Raw genomic sequence first — 15,660 nt, 5'->3', positions numbered from 1 at the left:
CCTCGTCCGCCATCGCTCCGAAGCGACCCACGAGCACCACAGGGCCTCCCCCATCAAAGGAAAGAAAGCGCAAATCGCGTAGGTGGGCGAACACCAGACCTGCCTCTCGCCCACCCTCTTGCCGTAGGCCAAAACTGGGGGCCCCTGCCCTACCTGACATACATTTAGGATGCGCCGGGCCACACAGCCCAACCTTATAATAATCCTCATTTGTAAAGAGTACAATCACCCGTAAGGGTCTCTAGGTGCTGGGGGCCGCCGGGAAGATTAAGCAAGCTATTGCCCAGAGTCACATGGTGCTAGGCTAATCTGCCGCCGGTGCCGGGGATCGAACCGTGATCCCCAGATTCCGGAGTCAGTCACCCTGGCCGCAGCTCCACACCTCTTCCCTTCGGAGGCCCCGGCGCGAACACCCGCATATGCCCGCAGGCCGACCCGACAACTGCTCCCTAAGCGCGCCGGCCGCAGCCCCTCCCACCAGACCTGCACTACACCGCAGACAGCTGCCCTCAGAAAGGCGCCCAGAGCCCGTAGCCCAGAAAACCTTCCCTTGCGACTCTTATTAACAGCAGCCACAAAACTAAAAACTGGGGGCCCCAGGGGGAGCATAGCGTGGCATGAGCAGTCTCCCCCTGGGGTTTTCGCCCTGATAGAACAGACCGAGGCAAGGAGCGGCGCGAGAGCGAAGGGCAGGCGCGCGCTACCAACGTTTGAACTGCGCATTAGGTGAGTTTGTCGTGAGGAAGGAGCAGGGAGGCGGGAGGTTCCTTAGCTTTCTGAAATCCCAACCTCCCACTCATAAAAAAAAACGAACCTCCAATGCCACTATTAGACAGGTTACTCTGAGAGATAGGCTCGGAGGGCGATTTTGGGGTGGGTAAGTCTGGAGCGGGCTTACCCATCCTTTTGGATACGAGATGAAAGAAAAGGGGGGAAAAAAGGTTTTGGAAAAAATTTACTAAACAAGATATATTTTGATGGTTTTGGTCAAGAAAGTTCAACATGTAAGTAAAAGTGAAAGGTTTTGGCCCATTTTACTAAATTGTGCATGCATAATGAAATAAAGAATATCTTAGTTTCAGAGAGTTTACCTGATCTAAATAAAGTGGCCTTTTTTGCAATGGTTATAAAGTGTGTGGTCTGTTTATTTTGGGCGAACCCGCCGATCGACCAATCGGCCCCTTCCCCAACCACCCACCTACTGACCGACCACAAAGTTTTTATCCCCCCTCCCCCCGTGGTGCTCAGGAGTTGAGAAGAGGCTGTTTTCTCCTCTTCCAATTTCTTATACCTCTTCTAAATCCCAACCATTGCCCTCCTAATCCCACCCTCCACCTTGTCTTTCCGGTCTCGCGCAAATTCCCTAGGGGAAGACTGGCCTGCGACCTTTACTTCCTCTGGGGGCCGCATAGTGAGGCGCTTTGTAAAACTTTTTTTTCTCTTCTCAAACAAGAGCCACACCTATTAGCGTTGGCGATGCTTGTTTCTTTTCTATCTGAGGAGAAAGGGAATCGAAACTACTGCAGCAACAATTTTCATTAGAAGATACTGGCGTAAGTTTCGTTTCTTCTGCAAGAAAAAGAGGTTGGGGGAACGCTGGTGAGATCAGGCAGAAGACGGGAGAGCCCTGCGGAGGACAGCGAGCAAAGGCGGCGGGGGAGCAGGAAGGTAAGCGGGAACAGCATAGAGCGAACGAGCGAGCGAGCGAGCGAGAGGTGGGATGGGGGTCACGCGACGGGAGCTCTAGGCAGAAGGAAGGAGGAACCAACCAGGGCGCCCGGAAGATCGTTTCTTCCGTCCCGACGTAAAAATGACATTTTGTCGCCAGGAGTCAGTTTTCGTGAACAGGGCTTGAATAGTATTAATGATATTTTTATGTCATAGAAATTCGGTAAATTGTGCTGATCTGTTATGCAAATAAGCCAAAAAAGGCACTTATATAGCATCATATGACAAGTATCTACACAACGAGAGTACATAAGATAGTGGCTAAATAACATAACTTGAACAGTAGTATGAGTGTAACATAGACAGTAGCAACATAACATAAGGCACACCGCAGGTTCATGTTGCCTAAGATAGCTTAACAATGTAGAAAGCAACCACTGCATATAACATACCTTAAAATTACATGGAGCAGCTACCTAGCATGCTATAAACAACAGCACCTTAGCATTTCATATAGGCAGGAGCAACATAACCATAATTTAAACAGAAGCTACACAACATAAAACACTGCAGCTAAATACTACATACCATAACACGAAATAACATAAACAACATCTACATGTTACATAATAAATTATAAAATAGCATAAAAGACAGCAGCTATAAGATATAGAGCCAGCAAAAATAGATATAGACGCCAGCAACATAATATAACGTAGAGAGTAGCAACATAACTAGACTGCAGCTACACGACATACCTTAGATAACAGCAGCATAGCATAACATAGACCGGAGCAAACTTTCATAACATAAACAGGAGCGAAACAACATAACATACCGCAGCACCATATTACATTCGATAAAATAACATGAACTGACAGGACAATGGCTGCATATTACCTAACAGGACAGACAGCAACTACGTATTACATAACATGAAATAAAAGGACAACAGCTACATATCACATAACAGAGCATGAAATAACAGAACAGATAGCAGCTACATATATAACAAGAAATGACATGACAGCAGCTACATTACATAAAATAATATCACAAGGAGGATGTTGGGGTCTATCAACCGTGCTGGTGTGTGATGCTGCAGTGGTCTCCAGGATTTAGGTATCAATTTTGATACAGGTGCAGTGGCACCAAAACCCACCTTTTTTTTAAAGAGCCCTCTGCACCGCAGTTATGGATGTTTTTACTACTCAGCCATAGAAGGCAACAGAGGGCCCTTATCTCACAGGCTCCTATCCTACTATGGCCACATTCGAGAAAATGCTAAAAATGCATCTTTTCAATATTTAAGCCACTTGTTATCTCCCCCCAGCTCACAGCGCCCGGACGCTCCTTATGGAGCAGCTGTTGCAATAAACAAGACTGTTCCAGTCATTACATCTCATGCTTGCAGTATGGCCCGTTACACACTTGGTACTCCACTGGTGCTCGCCGATCCCTAAGAACGAATGGGCAGAGGTGCAGCTTTCAGCTTACATCCTACACCTCCAGCTCTGTCTTCCCATTAGAGATGGGCCAATTGGTGGTTACATGTAAAAAGACAGCAGCAGTGAAAGTGCTAGTGATGTTGGGGCCCATGGAAGTGGCTCGTGGTGCGATGTGAAAGGACGCACAAATAGAAGCATCAAGGTCATTACACTGCACACCTACAGCAATTTCAGCCAAGACTGTTGCAAAACTTTGGTAAATGTGCAGTGCAGCACACTGATTAGTGTTCAGTCAAACAAAAGCTCTGTTGTGAATCCTTGCACGGCTCATTATCCTCCAACTCTACCTTGAGTTTCACTACATCAAGAAATCTAGTTTTTTTCAATTCCAAAGCATTTGCTCTGTTACTTCCTACATCCTTTCCATTGACAGAAGTTTCAATACCTCTAAGCCAATCATCAATTTCTTGAGAAGTGTGAGCAAGTTTTAAAGAAAACAATCTGTTTTTATTCATTTGCACATTATATCAAGTTATACATTGATTTCTCATATACATCCAGTTGGTGCTTATTATAGTTGCTCAAATCGACTATCTAATGAACATAAAGTACCATCGTGTTTTTTCCCCTTCCATTCACCATACAGCCCGTTTTTGTGATGATTAACACTTTATTACATTTATAACATTTTGCTCATTTTTTTCAAAGCTGTACAATTTCTCAAAAGTGTGTGTAACTTGTTCTTTGCTTCCAGATTTTTCATCTATAATTATAAATAAAAACAGGGTAAACCTTGCGTAGGGATAAAAAAATATAACGATAACGGGTGTTAAAAGCTGGCTATTATTCTGGGTTGTAATGGTTTCGCCTGGGCACCTTGGCTCTTGTGTGAATGTTTGTACATAGTCAATGACTATATCATAGTGTTAGTTGGGCTGTGAGGAGGGCCGCCTCTTGTTGCCGTCTGTTCTATCTTTGCTGTTTAATGTGTAATTGTTTTTACCTAATTCAATAGCCTTTCTCTTACTTCTTGGGTCAACGTTATTGTTGGGGGCGTTGAGGGTTCGTCTCTGTTTTGGACACAGACAACTCAGTTAGAATCACATCCCAGCTATTGGAAATGGGGATCTTAAGTCGCCCCAGTGTGTCTTGTCTACGAAGCGATACACTCTCTGCCTTAGCTCAAATAATCCTAGAGCGTCTCTACACATTTATATGTGCGGGGGATGCAGAGCCATCCTCTTTCTAGTGGTTAGTCTTTTTGCTGCCACAATCCCTATGTCAAGGAAACGGGACGTTACCTTATTGTTACGGTCCCCTGCGGTATATGTAATATGTATGTGTGCCATTCTGGGGAGAGGACTCTGTTTGTGCAGTGTGCCAAATCCTCTACTACTGTGTTCCAGTTTTTTGTTAGAGCAGGGCATTCCCAGAGCATGTGTAACCAGCAATGGCCTACTATCCCCGTGCGCAATAATTCCCACCGCCCCCGTCGTGTTCTCAACTCCTTGTCGGACCGCGACCTATGCTCTCTCCTACGCTCTTATGGCCCAGGTCCGGTAAAAGACTTTTCCAACTCACACATCCCCATACCCACAATTCTTACAAACCCTCTAAGGCCCCCAACACTCAACAACAGAGGCTCCGTCCCTAACAACCTCAGAAAAGTTCCCCTCACACTAGAAAGCTCGACCACCCTTCTCTCTCCCAAACTCAAATGCATCCTACTAAACTGCAGATCGGCCCAGAGACATTCCTCCGACATCGCGGATCTCGTCTCAGATAGGGATCTGGACCTAGCCATTCTAACGGAAACGTGGCTCACTGAAGCCTCTACCCCGATTATGGACATACTAGTCCCCCCCAATTATCACATCATCAGGCTGGACAGGTCTCCTGGCAAGACGGGCGGGGGAATTGCATGCATTTTTAGGAGCAACCTCTCCGTTACTCAAGTCACCTCCCCCTCCCTTTCCTCCTATGAACTCCTCTGCCTCGACATCACCAGTGAGGGCAAACAAGTCTGTGCTTTACATCTCATCTATCACCCGCCTGGTGACAAGCTCATATTCACTCAACAATTCATGGACCTGATCACTTCCAATGCCGGTCGGCAGACCACTCAAGTCTACCTGGGTGACTTCAATCTCCATTGGAACGATCAGAAAGACACCGTGGTGAATAGTCTCAAAACTTTCCTCAATGCGCTTGACCTCACCCAATTATGCGATAAACCAACACACGACAAAGGCGCGATACTCGATCTCATCATTGCCAAAGAGAACGCTATTCAACTGGAGGCGATTCTACCCTGCGATTGGTCAGATCACCACATTATCACCTTCTTTATCAACGAAAAAGTTAAACCTAACCCTACTCAACCAATCAAAACCAAAGCATGGAAAAGGGATTTGAAGAATCTGAATCCCTCTACCCTACCTCCCCACATCGGCAACCTCCTCCTTCCCCCTTCAGGGGCCTCAGATGTTCAATCACTGACTGACCACTACCTTGACTCTATGAACACAATAGTCAATGAAGTCGCCCCTCTGCAACTGAAGAGAGTCTCCACCAAAATATCTAACCCCTGGTACGATGACAGACTCAATGATGAAAGGCGTAATATGCGAATGGCAGAGCGCACCTGGAGATCGGACCCTTCAGCGCTGCATCTCAAAAAGCTTAAGAACAAGAGAAATGCCTACTGTAGGAAAATAAAGCGCACAAAGTCGGACTTCTTCAGCCGCCAGTTGGACCAAGCGAAGAACAGGCCAAGAAAGCTGTTCGAGCTAATCAAGACCCAAACAAAGGCACAACCCACACAATCAAACAGCTCAACAAACGACACCCCACACTGTGAAGCCTTCTCTGCTTTCTTCAAACTAAAGACTGACAACATAAAAAATGACCTCATCATAGATGTAAGCCGATACCCCAACCACACCAGAATGGCAGACACTCAACCTAAAAACAAGGCATCCTGGCAGTACTTCGATACCTATTCAGAAGAAGCAATATACAAACTGCTCTGCACCTTGAAGCCCTCTAATCACCTCACAGACCCTCTACCTGCTAATGCTGTAAAAGACTTTATCCCCTTGCTCCTCCCTCTCTGGACCAAGATCATCAACAGCTCTCTGCAACAAGGCCACATTCCAGACTCCCTTAAGGTGGGGCAAGTCACGCCCATACTCAAGAAACCTACAGCTGATCCGTCTGACCTAAACAACTATCGGCCCATCACCAATATCCCCACCCTGGCCAAACTGCTGGAGAAATGTGTCCAACTCCAACTAACAAAACACATTGATCAATTTGACCTCCTCAACCATCATCAATCAGGCTTCAGAGCGAAACATAGCACGGAAACAGCTATGACACACATAATTGATGACGCCCTCCAAATTCTGGATCGCAATGAGTCCTGCCTCCTCATCCTTCTTGACCTCTCGTCAGCATTTGACACGGTCAAACATGAGAACTTGCTGGAGCTGCTAAGTACTAGAATGGGGCTATCGGGAACTGTTCTCAAGTGGTTTTCGTCTTTCCTTCACAATCGGTCTCAGAGGTTCAAGATCGACAATGTGCTATCTACACCTGTGCCTGCAGATCTAGGTGTCCCACAAGGGTCCACCCTCTCCCCTACACTGTTCAACCTCGTTATGGAACCGCTCGCCACCTTGCTTCAAGCATCCAATGTTCAATTCCATATGTACGCCGATGACACACAACTCTATCTAAAGTTACAATCCCCGGAAGATATCAAACATCTGAATTCCACGCTTATTAACACCCAATCTTGGCTGGCCGATAATCACCTCAAACTAAATGCTCTGAAAACTGAGTTCCTACTCATCACACCCCCGGCGAAAATCTCCACCACCCAAACCTGGCTCAACAACCTAACAGCACTCAATGTCCAACCTACCATTGTGGACTCGGCGAAATCCCTAGGCATCACACTCGACGCCAAGCTCAACATGCAGCAACACGTCAGCAAAGCCACAAAAGCAGCTAATTTTCAAATTAACACGCTGAGGAAAATTAAACCCTTTCTCCCGGCCAAAGACTTCCAAACTGCTGTACAAGCTTTAGTCATCCCTCGAATAGACTACGGAATTGCGGCCCTCAGCGGTCTCCCACTAGCCACAACAGCACCCTTAAGAGCCTCCCTGAACGCTGCCGCGAGACTCATTACTGGCTCTAGAAAGCATTCGCACATATCCCCAGACTTAAAGACTCTAAAATGGCTGCCTTTTGAGGCCAGAATACATCTAAAAATTGCAGTTATGACACACGCGGCCGTGCACCACAAGGCACCCAACTACCTCGCTCAAAAGCTGTCTATATCAGGAGGTTCGAGATCCAATAGGAGTACAAAAAATCTACTCCTGAAACCTCGTAGATTCCGGAAAGTGAAAACCTACAAGCGCTCCTTCTCAGGAATGGCACCCAGGATCTGGAATGCGCTCCCTCCTGAAATCAGGCTGATCCCCTCCACTGCACTCTTCAAGAAAGAGGTGAAAACCATCCTTCTGGCCAAGATCTCCTGATCGTTATAGATGCTGGTTCAGAGACTCTTCATTGCTTGTATCACTGCGCAATATCCCCTGGCACTATACTCTACTTGTTGGGGGCACCACTACGCTACTCTCTTACTACCGACCAAGATGTGATACACGTTGGTTTACTGATTCACCTGTACACCTCTGTAGTGGGATCAATGACCTGTGCTGTCCTATATTACTTCCTTACCTGATTGTATATGGATTGGTTTTATGTATGTTTTTATTAACCATGTTATTACCATGCTATTGACTATTATGCTGTTCCCATTATCTCTGTTGACTCCTACTGCCCCTACCCTGTCTTTGTAAAGCGCTCTGATATCTGTAAGGATCCTGTTCGCGCTATATAAAACTTTGAATAAATAAATAAATAAATAAATAAATACATCTGCATCTGTGAGCGAACATCTGGGGCATTGAGCGTCTTGGCGCTTGAAGTACTGGTTAATCTTTGCTGGTGTGAGATATGCTCTGTGCATAATAAATAATTGAATCCTGCGCACAGGCATATTTCTAGGGACTTGTGTGGGGCTCTGTAATATTGAGGACCATTCTGAATTTGAAAACTGGCGGCTCATCTCAGTTTCCAAATGTTGTCTTAGAGGCATCAGATGAGCAGCTGTATGGTGCCGTAATGAGGCTGCAAACCACTTGATCAAGTGACCTCCCTGACCGATGACATGTATATATTGAATGGTAAGGTGTGTGACCGGTAAGTCCCCCGATGTGGTTGCAAGTGCTGCCATGAGTGAACGATGCAATAAGAATTGTCTAGGTGGTAATTCCTCTTCTTCCACATGTGAAGTGTGCTAACGCAGCGCCCCTTCGCAGTATAAATCTCCTACGTCTTGGATTCCTGCTTCCGGCCAGTGCTGTAATTCTGTCACTGAGGTGACTGTTTTGCCCCTGGGGGTTCCTTCTAGTGGGAGGGCGGGCACGTGCGGGGTGAATGTTCGGGTCATGTATAGTACTTTATGAAAGCATTTATGTGCCTCCCGCTGCAGTAATGAGTCTAGAGGTTTAGTTCTTCAACAGGGGTGGAAAAGGCTCCGCAGGTTTGGGAGTTGCTCGGGTGGGAGCGTGGTCACCATATCTTCTCTTTGCCTATCTGCCATCCATCTGGCCACCCACTGCAGTTGGGCAGCCAGGTAATACTGTTCCAGATTTGGGACCGCTAATCTGCCTTTGTTGACTGGTAGATACAATTTTCTAATTGCCACACAATGGGGCCGATTAGGATGGTGGTTTTTCCGCATCCTCCGGGCCGGCGGAAGTGTCCGCCGGCCTGGAGGATGCGGAAAAACCGCGGCGGAGACTCCAAAGACCCACCGCCAAATTAGGATGGCTGGTGGGTCTGGAAATCCGTCCGCCGCTTTTCCGCCGCGGTCGGCTTCCGACCGCGGCGGAAAAGCTATAACATGGCAGGCGGTGTCTATGAGACACCGTCCGCCATATTATGATGTGTGTGTAAATATGCTTTTCCACGGCGGCATTGCCGCCATGGAAAAGCATACGGACCTTCACTTCGGGGGCCCGTTGCGGGCCCCCTGGGTGAAGGGGGGTGGTGGGTGCACATGGGGGGTACCTATGGTACCCCCCTGCATTTGCGTGCACAATGCAGCAGGCACCGCGCGGTGCCTGCCGCTTTGTGCACGCAAATGCTGTGCATGCATTTTTTACATTGGGGCGGGTGCAGCTTGAAGCTGCACCCGCCGCAATGTTAGAGATAGAGGATGTGACCGCCACCCTGGCGGTCACATCCTAATCAGATCGGAGGGAACGCCGCAGCCCATGCGGACGTTCCCTCCTCCTCAGGGGTCGCGGACGGACTCAAGTCCGTCCGCGATCCTAATCGACCCCAATGTCTTGATCTGTGGAAAAATAAGCATTTTTAGGGGCTCACTGCTGCAGAGGTTCACCCTTATCAGTCAACTGGTCCTTAAACCAACAAGATAGAGATTGGCACAGAGGCTGGAATATCAAAAAAATAAGTTTGTTAATCACTCTTGAGTGGAACTACATCGATACAACACCATCGGGCACTGTATGAGATAATACAAGGAATACAGAGACCATGGGGTTTATATACCTTGTTTGTTGCTGAATAAGCATGGAGACTCAAAGAGGATGTACAAGCATGTACAAGAATAACTATCGACTAACATGGGCAGACAAAAACATCTGACTCAGCAACGTGGGAGAGGGCATAGGACAGCTTAGTCAGTTGAAACAGCCTGACAGTTACATTCTAAAGCAGGTGCATTCTAGCAGCTACGGGCCTTTCTGAGCATGCGCAGTGCTCTGGCACAGTGCTGAAGGAGTTAACTACAGTTGATGACTCAAGCAGAATAGGAAGGCAGGCAACAGTTAGGATGTCAGAATCACATGGCTAACACATGGCTAATGCAAATGAATGCCATAAACAAAATGGCTTCAGCTTATGCTAACAGTAATTCCTGCAATTTCCACAGACAGTCCTTTTAGCATTAGCTGAAGACATCGCTATGCAATAGAGGATACATGAAAAGTATCTTCCATATTAATTAGCATCAAATGTCCAATCTCTTGATCAATTACTAGTTGAGTATTTACTTTCGGCACTTTACATTTAACTGATGTACAAGGAATACAAGTAGAAATACATAAGGAACAAAGCATTGGACCACATTGGATGCACAGGCAGCAGGAACACAGAATCGCAATAAATATACATAAACCAGATAATAACTTCCAGCCCCAAACAGAGAATAGTGTCCAGATCCATCCAGTCCAAGCCCATGTCCCTGAATCGGGGTGGATTTCAGTGGCTATTTTATGTAATTTAGAAATTGCCTCAAAAACTGAAGGGTCGCGGTCAAGGATATACACGCAGCAACTGCTCCCAATGATGTGGGAGAGGTGTGGCGCCGCGGCCAGGGCGACTGACGCTGGAATCTGCGGATCAGGGTTCGATCCCTGGCTCCGGCGGCAGGTTAGCCCAGCACCATGCGACTCTGGGCAATAGCTTGCTTAATCTTCCCGACGGCCCCCAGCGCCTAGAGACCCTAACGGGTGATTGTGCGCTATACAAATGTGGATTATTATTATTAATATGATGCAGCATGCTCCACCACGGTCCGCTAGAACCACATCAAGGACCATCCTGTTTTTTGGAGCGCCACAATTCTCGCAATTTGTAGTTCTTCTGTGAGTTTTCCAAGTGCCACGGCTGTCTGATTGGTTACAGCCTCTACAACACGTGTAAAGCGACTCATTTTTCTACTGTTTAAGGCCGCACCAACAAAGAATATTAGTCCCAAATTAAAGTCAACATACTGCTGCAGTGCAGTATCAGTTTGATTAATCTCATCATGATTTATTGTTCTCTTTTATCGGTTCTTAGAAATGTCATTATACAGTTTATATTCTTTGTGGTAGGATGCAGGAGCCAAAAACACAGGTGGTAATAAAAAGGACACGTAGCAGCTACCTGACCACCCAATAGGTAGGTGGTAATACCCTTTACTTCCACAAATAAAATACTTGCTGTGTGATGACAAAAAACTACTATTGTTTATTCCAGTAATGTTTAGTGTTTTAGTGCAATCACTTTTCCCCGCAGGAATGCTACCAATACTGCTCACACATAGGTCTGCTCGAGCTCTAGTAACAGCTATAATACGAGATCCATTTCCTTTGGTTTTTCGAATATTCGAGAAAACATAACGTGGGGTGGAGTTTCCTCGGCGATACTCCTCCATTTCCCATACAGTTCCTTTAGCCTGTGGATCTCCTTCCTCATCAGGGTAACACACCTTATTTAGCTGAAATAAGGAATAAAAGGTGTTCCTCCCTTTTTCTGATGAGCTGGCATCATTCCACACACCCAACAGTTGGTAATGTTTGTAGCATTGTGGGTGTGATGCAACATTTGAATAAACGTATTGTTGAGATAGGACTGTCGGTGCTTCTGCTCATGATAAGGGAGAGTGTAATAATGGTGCTCAATGGGGACAGGAGTAGTGACAGTCAATAGATTTCGAGCAGGAATTGCTCCCTCTATAACCCATGTTATCGCAGCAATGATGATAACAATGGAAGTAAGTCCAACAATAAACATAGTCTTTCGATCACAGATTCTCGTAGCAGATGATCTCTTCTCCACAGACCTATTCATCTCGATGTTGGAAAACAAAACATATGGAGTCCTAAGGTCCTGGGCATCCGTTGATTTCTTCACTGAGGGTTGAGACGGGTATCACTACAAGGGTCCCTCCCTTTGTAGCTCAGCCTTTCATTAACCCGGGACGGTGACTCAACCAGTCTTTTTGACAATGAAGTTTCTCCTTTCCGGGGTCGCAGCTGATATCTAGATGCACCAGGGATCGTAGGGTCCGGGAAGACTTCCTCAGGTCCTGCAGGTGACGCATTAGGCCATTTCAGAGATGTGCAGGTGAAACGCTGCATGACACTTCTGCTTAATCCCCAATCTTTTCAAAACATACTCAACAACATGTCCAATGAAATGAGGTCCGTTGTCACTCCACAAAACTCGACAAACATAGAATCTGGGGAAGAACTCCATTAGGAGCTCCTTTGTTGTAGTAAGAGCTGTATTATCTTTCATAGTGTATGCCTCAATCCACTAACTAAAGGCACGCACCACTATGACATAATTTAAATTATCACAGCATTCTAGCTGGATGTAATCCATTTGCAGAACCTCAAAAGGTGCAGTTGGTATTGCAAATGGAGACAAATCAGACAAGATTGGACTATCTTTTTAGCTGTGCAGGCTGTGCTGGATGATCCCAAACCTGCATAAGTAGTTTTGCTATTGAGGATGCTCCAACATGTGCCGGCCCATGTGCCATGTGAATTATAGGATGTAAGTAGGCTGTGGGCAATTTCCACTTGGTCATGCCTTTAGTCCTCCAACAGCCCTCATCAGCCAATGTTCCCTCCTTAGACAATTGGTCAAATTCATCAGCAGAGGCAGATCGCTGCATGTCCAGTACCTCTTGCCTGGCATCATGCCATCGTTCAGCCTGAGACTTAATCACGTACATAGATATAGTGCTTCACTGCATTACAGTCTCACACACTGTGTAGTCCGCAAAGGCATTTCCCTGTCCTATTTTATCAATCACTTTCTTGTGTGCCCTACACTTAAATCGCTATTTTCTTATGATATGTCAAAGCAGTAAGGAGACTATGTACTAATTCCTCATGCACTATTTGCATCCCGTGTGATGTAAGGAAGGCTCTTTCCTTCCAAAGGAGCACAAAATCGTGAGCCTCTCCAAAAGCATATCGGCTGTCTGTATCGATGTTAACAAACAGATCAGTGCTAAGCTCACATGCTCTTGTGAGCGCTATCCATTCAGCTGCCTGGGCTGACTTCTGTGGAATGCGAACTGTCTCAACTACAGTCTGAAGTGTTGTAATTGCATAAGCAGCATATGTTGTGCCACCGGGCAATTTCAAGCAAGACCCATCAACCCACAGTCCCCCCTCAACACTAGAAAGGGGCATATCTTGTAGGTCAACATGACCCTTTGTTTGCTCTTCAGTAAGGAATATACAGTCATGTGACTCTTCTAACTGAGGCTGAGTAGCTGGAAATGGCAATAGTGTAGCAGGGTCTAGGGCCGAACATCTTTTCAATGTGATATGAGGGTCCAAAAGTGTCAGTTCTTAACCTTTCGAGCGAGCACTAGTTAAGTGTTGTGTTTTTGTTTGGTTCAGAAGGGCATCAACTGCATGGGGCACGAACACAAGTAAACTGTGTAACAAGACTATTCCCTCACTCTGATGTATGGCCACAGCTGTAGAGACTACTGCTCGAAAACACCTAGGCAACGCACAAGCGACTGGATCAAGGACAGCTGAAAAATAGACACAGGGGTGCTGCTTATCATCATGTGTCTGGGTTTAAACAGAGAGAGCACACCGTCCCTCTCATGTACATAGAGTGTGAAGGCCTTAGTGTAATCTGGAGTTCCTAATACTGGTGTAGAACAAAGAGCTTGACGTAACTGCTGAAAAGCATTCTGACATTCAGTAGTCCATGGGAGAGGCATCGGAGTGTCTTTAGTCAAAAGGGCCAACAAGGGCTAAAAAATGTGGGAAAAGCCAGGAATCCACTGCCTACAGAAAATAGCAAGGCTAATCAGTGCATGAACATCCTTCTGAGTACAGGGTACAGGTGTGTACAAAATAGTTTGAATGCGATCTGGTGTGAGTGCATGTCCCTTCTTAGACAGTAGGTGACCTAAATAGGTAACCTGCTGTCTACAATTTCTTTCGAGAGACCTTGTGATGATGGGATGCAAGAAAGAAAGCAATAACAGTGTTTCTTCTTCACACTGTTCAGTGGTATCAGCTGCCAACAAGATATCATCGACATATTGAATAGGAGCCACCACTTTCGACACAGGGAAATAATCAAGCTGTCTTTTCAATGCCTGGCTATAAATGCTAGGACTCTCTGTATACCCCTGTGGAGCTCTACAGATTATTCAAAGTGAAGCTGAACAAGTAACGGCTGTCAGGGTGAATAGGTATCGAGAAGAAAGCATCTACAAATCAATCACACTGAATGTAGTTGCAGTAGGAGGAACCATAATAAGAAGTGTTATGATGTCAGAGACTACTGGATATTGAGGAACAACTATCTTGTTTACCTCTCACAGGTCAGGTCAATGATAAATCTATAAACCTTAGTATCCGTGTCTTTTTTCAAAATGGGAAGAATAGGGCTATTACAGGTATTATAGGGGACTTCTTCCACAACCCCCACTCTGATCAAATCCTGAACAATATGTATCAATGCTTCTTCACCCTCTCGAAAGATTTTATATTGGGGCAATCGAGGCAATGAAGCACCTTCCTTTACTTGAATACATACTGGTGGGATAACCATTTGTCCCACATCGGTATCAGATGTAGCCCACAAAGTGCTAGGTAATGATGCCAGAGCAACATCCTCTTTAATGAGACAAGACCTTTCAACAATGGAATAGTTGTTATTTAAAATAACACACACACCTTCTGGGAAACAACGCATTGTAGCCCGAGAGTGTTGTAGCATATCGATACCCACAATATTATCCGGTGTGTTATGGAAAAGCAGAAATGGACATGCTGTGGTGAATTTATCAAGACTGACTGCAAGTTGCTGTGACTGTGGGCTAAGGGAAGTCCCATCGAATCCTATCGATGTTATCATTGCGCCAGACAGGGGAGCCCTAGGAACCAATTGTTTAGACAGAGCACTACGAGTAGCTCCTGTCTCAACCAGAAAACGATCAGTACAACCCAAAACGTTTGCATTGACATAGGGACTCAACTGGTTCTTTACCCCATCTTAGGCATTCCTATGCATAATCAGAATCCTTAGGGCCATCAGTCAAGTAATCAGACATTTGGTATTGGTTTCGTCTGTCAAAGGTATTAAAAGAAGTAGGATTAGATTCAGCTGTCTCATATCTGGTACGATTATCCATGCCTCCCCTATTTCCTGTGTTCCCTGGCTGTCCTCTCATACTGCCTCTACCCCAATGACACTGCTGACCTTGCAAAAAGGGGGCACACAGAACGCCAATGTCAAATTTCCTTACAATATGCACATTTATCAGAAGACAAAGTTGTTCGAGGGAAAGGGCGTACACCAGGGAAATACATCGCACGTCCAGCTCTCGTACTACCTCTAAACGGTGAACGATAGACTTGAGCCAACATGACTTTCGTTGTTAGATCCTTGACCTTTTTATCCTCCTTGCCTTTTGCTTCCAATGCCTGATGCTCATAATACTGGGCCATAGTTAAAAGGGAGACGGGGGAGAATGTAGTCCATGAATTCTCAGTGCCCTTCAGGCGATTAGCTATTTCTGGCAACATGTTAGTGACAAATTTGTCGATGAACAGATGCTTACCCGTGTCTTCTGTCAATGACAGCCCACAAAAGTCATGGAATGTCTCTTCGAATCGTATAA

General features: G+C 45.9%; 1 pseudogene across 1 annotated transcript in view; it reads left to right on the top strand.

The window, feature by feature from the left end:
- The first annotated feature begins 1,335 nt into the window (after positions 1-1,335).
- LOC144755516 (histone-lysine N-methyltransferase SMYD3 pseudogene) overlaps positions 1,336-15,660 on the top strand; it is a 35,200-nt pseudogene continuing 20,875 nt past the window's right edge. The window contains exon 1 of the transcript XR_013594922.1: positions 1,336-1,668. The product of XR_013594922.1 is annotated as a histone-lysine N-methyltransferase SMYD3 pseudogene (transcript). The remainder of the gene's footprint in view (positions 1,669-15,660) is intronic.

Source organism: Lissotriton helveticus, chromosome 5_1, assembly GCF_964261635.1.
Source record: "Lissotriton helveticus chromosome 5_1, aLisHel1.1, whole genome shotgun sequence".
NCBI classification, from domain to species: domain Eukaryota; kingdom Metazoa; phylum Chordata; class Amphibia; order Caudata; family Salamandridae; genus Lissotriton; species Lissotriton helveticus.
This window is presented reverse-complemented; position numbering and strand designations above follow the sequence as displayed.